Source organism: Lactuca serriola, chromosome 9, assembly GCF_051521515.1.
Source record: "Lactuca serriola cultivar US96UC23 chromosome 9, Lser_US96UC23_V15, whole genome shotgun sequence".
Classification (NCBI taxonomy): domain Eukaryota; kingdom Viridiplantae; phylum Streptophyta; class Magnoliopsida; order Asterales; family Asteraceae; genus Lactuca; species Lactuca serriola.
In genome coordinates, this window is record NC_136416.1 from 223,804,649 (window position 1) to 223,810,648 (window position 6,000).

A 6,000-nucleotide genomic window follows, 5' to 3' on the forward strand; every position below is an offset into this window, starting at 1 on the left:
GCCCAGGAGGCAGCCTAGGCCGTAAACACCATTTTGAAGGGTTTTTAGCCCTTAAACTCCTTCCTAGACTCAAATGGACTTTAGATATGGCTAAGGGGCTTCAAGATATGGACTTAGAACACCTAAAACTATAATTTTGTGGACTTTGAAGGAGTTTACGGCCAAGGCATAAGCTTGGGCCATAAACTCATGAAAATGGTGTTTTTCATGACTTTAAACCCTTCCAAATCACCCCTACAGCTTAGATATGAATTATAGAACTTTGATTCTTGCATTTGGACACTTAAAACATTAATTTTGAGGGACTTAGATGAGTTTACGGCCAAGGAGAGTTCTTGGGCCGTAAACTCCACAAAACTTGGCATAAATATCATTCTAAGGTGTTAGAAAGCCATCCAACACCACCAAAAGCCTTGGAATAAATCAAGGGACCAACCAAAAATACTTTAAGGGCCTAAAACACATTTTTTATGGGATTTCTAAGAGTTTACGGCCAAGACCTGTTCTTGGGCCGTAAACTCCAAAATTTTTGGTGTTAAAATGCAAACTACACACCCCTAAGGCCCTTAGATGAATTGTAGAAGTCCTTTCATGCATGTTCTAGGCCTTGAAACACCTTGGAACACCACCCACAAGAGTTTACGGCCATGAAGGGGGTTTCATGGGCCGTAAACTCCATAAATCCCCCAAAAATCCCATACAAACTCATGTTAGGCCTTGGATAAATTTTACCAATCACATGTGATTTGTTCTAGCACCATTTAGCATCATTTTCATAAGGATTAAGGAGTTTACGGCCAGGAGCCTATGCTAGGCCGTAAACTCCCATAAATTAATCATTTTGATGATTTTAATCCATTCCATGCATTTAAATCAAAGCCTAGAATCATTTCCCATGTCCATGTAAGCCATTTAAGCCATTTAAACACCCAAAACCACACCCACATGAGTTTACGGCCGTAAACTCATGTATGTGTGTGTTTTGTGGTTGTAAACTCATTTAAAAGTTTACTCATGGGGAGTAAACTCAAGTCCCAAGTCCCTAGTGTCAAATTCCATCCCTAAAACGCCACCCGGGTCCCTCCAAACACTCGTATCGGAGTGTTTTCGCGACTAGAAGCAATTGTCCCTATCCAACAATCAATCTAAGCCCTAATTAGATACAAATGTGTATCTTTACATTATAATTAGGAACCTCGTGTATTTACAAGCCCCGGGTCAACTCTTAGCATCCAAATCGTCATACTTCTCATCCGGTGAGTTCATACCCCTACGCCTTTTTCACTGTTTTTAACTGTTTTCAGGGGGGGAATACAAGCAAACCAAAACTGTTTTCAAATCATAACTTTTATGTATTTCAAATAATATCTGGCAATCTTATAAACTCTTTTACTCCTTATGTATTATGTTGAGCATAAGGAATGATTTATCAATTACAACTAAATGGATTTTAGTTAAGAAAATAACCAAACTAATCAAATTATTATGGGAATAATTTGGGGTTCTATGTTTCTCTTTATATCACTTACTGATATATGTATTAAGTTATTAGATAAACTATGTCTGATTCAGTTTATCTCCGTATCTTTCGAATGTTTTGCCAGATAATTTCATTGTATGTATCTATTTTTCACTGTATCATGTCTTAAAGTCTATGTATGTTTGTAATCGTATGAGAATCTTGTGAATAGTTTAATACTAGTTTGTGAGATAGTCACTACCCTTTATGGATGATCAAGTAAATCCTCTCCGGAAGTGTAACCAGAGTCTCCTGGAGGGAGAGCGAAGAGTTTGTGAATAGATCTATTTGGGACTGACAATCCCACACCTTAACTGCTAGCTACAGTTAGGCGGGCACGCCTAGGGTGACAAATTATGCATATCATTCGACGTCTGACTAACGTCAAGGAGGTCTCGTTGTCGTATCAGTATGGTTACCCGACTCACAATACGTATTAATATGAACTTATTCACAGCTAGGATCTGTTTAGAATCTATATCTCGTTCGGGATGGTATTCCCATGGTTTTATGTCTATATTTCGTTCGGGATGATAATCCCATGATCTTGTGTCTATATTTCGTTCGGGATGGAAATCCCATGGATTTAAAACTAAATCTTATACGGGATGATAATCCCATGATTTTATCAAACTATTATCTAGTTTCGGGATAGTGATCCCATGGTTTATCAAGCTATCTTATATCTACTTTCGGGATAGTGATCCCATGATCTTTATCGAATTATCTTATAACTGGTTCGGGAGGTTAGTCCCAAGGTTTTCAAAATACTTTCTATTTACAGTTCGTCTAAATTATAGTTTTGTTTATTAAACTATACTATGTGTTATTCAATCAATCTTGCATTTAGGAAAATATGGGATTTTCCTGGGGATTAACTTATATCTGATAACAGAACTGTAACGAAAGATAACTTAACTACTTTATATAAGAAAATATGGGATTTTCTTGGATATCAAATCTTTTCAGAAAACTAAAGGAAATCGATACATTTTCACAAAACAAAAACCGCTTATGAACTCACCAGCTTTATGTTGATTTTCAAACCACTTGTATTCTCAGGTCCAAGTTAGACAGGTACCCGACGATATCTGTTGGTGAAGATGGAGTGCTCCGAAGACTCGTCTCTTTTGTTCATATGATATATGCATAACTTTTGTACAATTTACTTTTGAACCAAATGTAAACTTTCAAATATATGTAATGTAATGGTTGTTTACTGTGATTACTATGTACATTGGATTTGATACACAACATGGAGTCAACCCCGGGAACGTTTCCGCCTTTGGTTTTCGGGGTGTGACAGATTGGTATCAGATCCCTTGTTTATAGTGAACAGAGTATACCAAACCTTACATGGTATAAGACTATAAACACTAAGGGGCCTAAGTGCTCTGAACTAAAAGTATCCTACAAGATATAAGTATTTTCAAAAGTATTTAAGTATGCCGAGCCGTCGAAATCCGTAGCTACAAGTAGAAAAAAACATAAGTAAATGGGTGTTGTACACTGCGGTTAAACCTGGGCAGTTATGTAGTCGTGTCTAGGGTTAATATAGCCTGGCCAACTATATTCATTCGAGACACGGCCAACATGTGCTTGGGAGTGACTGTGGCATGCGGCATACCTAAAACTTACCCAATATCCCAAACAACAAATCGTCGCTGCAGCGAACCATGAAATACTATGGGAGTATTTCTCGAGCCGATCCTTTGTAGAAATTCTCGTATACGCGTTATTCCTTGATCATTCCCCTAGCGATAAAATGTTCTATCTTGATAACTCCTTTCTGCTTTATCGCTTAGTATGATGTTATATTTGCCATGATGAGATATCTCCTGTCCCATATCTCTTGATTCAATTCAGAGGACTTATGATCCTCTCTTTCCTGATCTTGTTAGATCACGATGCCTCCAAGAAAGAGACCCAGCTCAACGAACAACAACAATCCTCCTTTTCAACTTGATCTTGCATCACTTCAGACAGTTCTGACTGTTGCAATGGTAGCAGCCATGTCGCAAATGAACTCTAGAAATTCAGGAGGTGATCCCCAACACCAAAACCCAGAAGATAGCCAGGGACACCAAAAAAGGGGTTCCTATAAAGACTTCATGAACGCAAAACCGACATTCTTCGATGGCACAGGGGGTGTCATTGCCTTAACCCGATGGTTCGAGAGAATCGAATCAATCTTTGAAATATGTGGCTGTTCGGAGTCGGATAGGGTCAAGTTTGCCGCCTGTACCTTCCTAGACAAAGCCCTGACTTGGTGGAATGGCCGAGTCAAATCCTTAACTTTACCTGTAGCCAATGCTATGGGTTGGGAAGCTATGAAGGAGCTTCTTCTCGCAGAGTATTGCCCTCGGGGCGAACTTCAGAAGCTAGAACACGAACTTTGGAACCTTAAGATGAAGGGTTCTGACATAGCTGCTTATACCTCAAGATTCGACGATCTGGCGTTACTTTGTCCGGGAATGGTTACCCCGGAAAGTAAAAAGATAGAAAGGTTCATCTGGGGATTGACCCAGCCAACAAAGGGGAATGTATTGGCTGCGAAGCCAGACACGTATGACAGTGCCAAATGTCTTGCGAAAATCCTGATAGATCACGAAGACAACTCTGATGAAGAAGCTACTACCCCCGAGCCAGTCACTAGTGGAGGCAGAAGTAAAAGGAAATCTTGGAACAAGCATAAGGCCCAGAGTACGCAAGGGTCTTCTAAGAAACAGCAAACGGTAGCAGTCCATGCTGCTACTGCCCCTGTTGCTGTTTCAGCTGTAGGTTCCACAGCCCAAACTCCCGCCAGTGGATACACTGGTACCCTTCCTTGGTGTAGTAAGTGCAACTACCACCACCGCATTCCTGGTCCATGTCGCGAAAGGATCTGCGACAACTGTGGTAATAAGGGCCATCTTGCGCGAACCTGTAGAAAACCAGCCAAGCCAACAAACCAGTCGTCCGGAGCGGGAATTAGTCAGGCCTGCTACAATTGTGGTGAAGCTGGGCACTTCAAAAGGAATTGTCCCAAGACAGCTACAACCACAAATCCCTCTGCTGCCGCAGGTATATCTCTCTTTGATAATTCTTATGCTTGCTACTCTTTTCAATTTTGGGTACAAAACGGGAAACCTGTTATCTATCTATTTAAACGTATTCTAAACTCAATCTTTCTCATGTAATCGAAATGCATACTGTCGAGACGACTAACTAGTGAGATAGAGAACACTAACTTCGTATCTATAGATTGAATCCTCGGTCCGGAGGACTATTCTATTCCATTCGATTTATAAAGGGGGAAACTTTCCATGAAAATACTTTGGTGCCATGTTTAACCAGAAATGACCGAGTTTTCGTTCGCGTTGTTATCTTTACTTTCGAACGAGTTGCTCGTCTAGATTCTTCCTCGACCCTGTTCTCGTAATCTTCGGCATCAAACTTTCTTATCATTCAATGCCTTAGAACTCAAAAGTTTTCCCAATATGAATTACCACGCATCCCTCGTTTCTGTGATTATTGAGAAACGGGAAGTTAACAACTATTCCCTCTAAATGTCTATCCCGAAGGACTCCCGGAAGTTTCTTTCGAGCATCTAGTCTCACATCAAACCTTTCGAGATCTTCGTAGAGATCGATTCAACAACCTTCAGGTTTCGGATACCCTTAGAGCTTAGTATTATCTATCTAGACCATCACGTCTCAAATCCTTAGAAGCGTCTGCCCAACGAAACCCTAGTGATTCCTTTGAGGAAACCGAAGTCATTCAGGGTTGGAGCTTCCACGAGAAAACAGATTGATATCGTGAATTGAGAGAGAGTCAAGAAGCGAAACCAAGGCATGTCCCGATAATGAGAATTCGTTAGAACGCCCAGTAGATACCTGATTCCACTTGAGAAAGTGAAGATCCGAAACAACAAATCCATTCGTGTTTCATTCCAATCCATGACCTGTATCTTATTCTTTGAATTTCGGGACGAAATTCCCTCTAACGGGGGGATAATGTAACAACCCGAAGTTGCTCATCGCCGAAAACCCGTTCTGCCCGAATAACTCGTCGGAAATCGAAATGTCCCGTTATCGTTTTTGGACTTAGTTAACTAAAAGTTATATGTTTATTATCATTCGACGAGGGTCCAAATCATTTAGGAACTCATGAATTTAGCCCAAAACATTTATTTCTTAAGTTTTAGAAATATCCTCGTCGGGTGACGAAAACTCAATCGGGTGCGACCCAAAGCATCGTTTAAGGCCGATATCGGGTAGAATTCCACCGTGTCCAAGTTTTAGGAACTATATAAACATGTTTAAACACTCATTTGAAGCTTTTTCCTTCTCTCTCTACTCTCTCTCTAACCTCTCTCCTAAATCCAAAGATTAAGTGTCGAAAACTCAAATTTAAGGCCTCAAATCCTTAAGGTACCTTCCTAGCCTTAATCTATAGCATGTTTAGCTTCCAAATTAGACACTTAAGCATGAAATTGGACA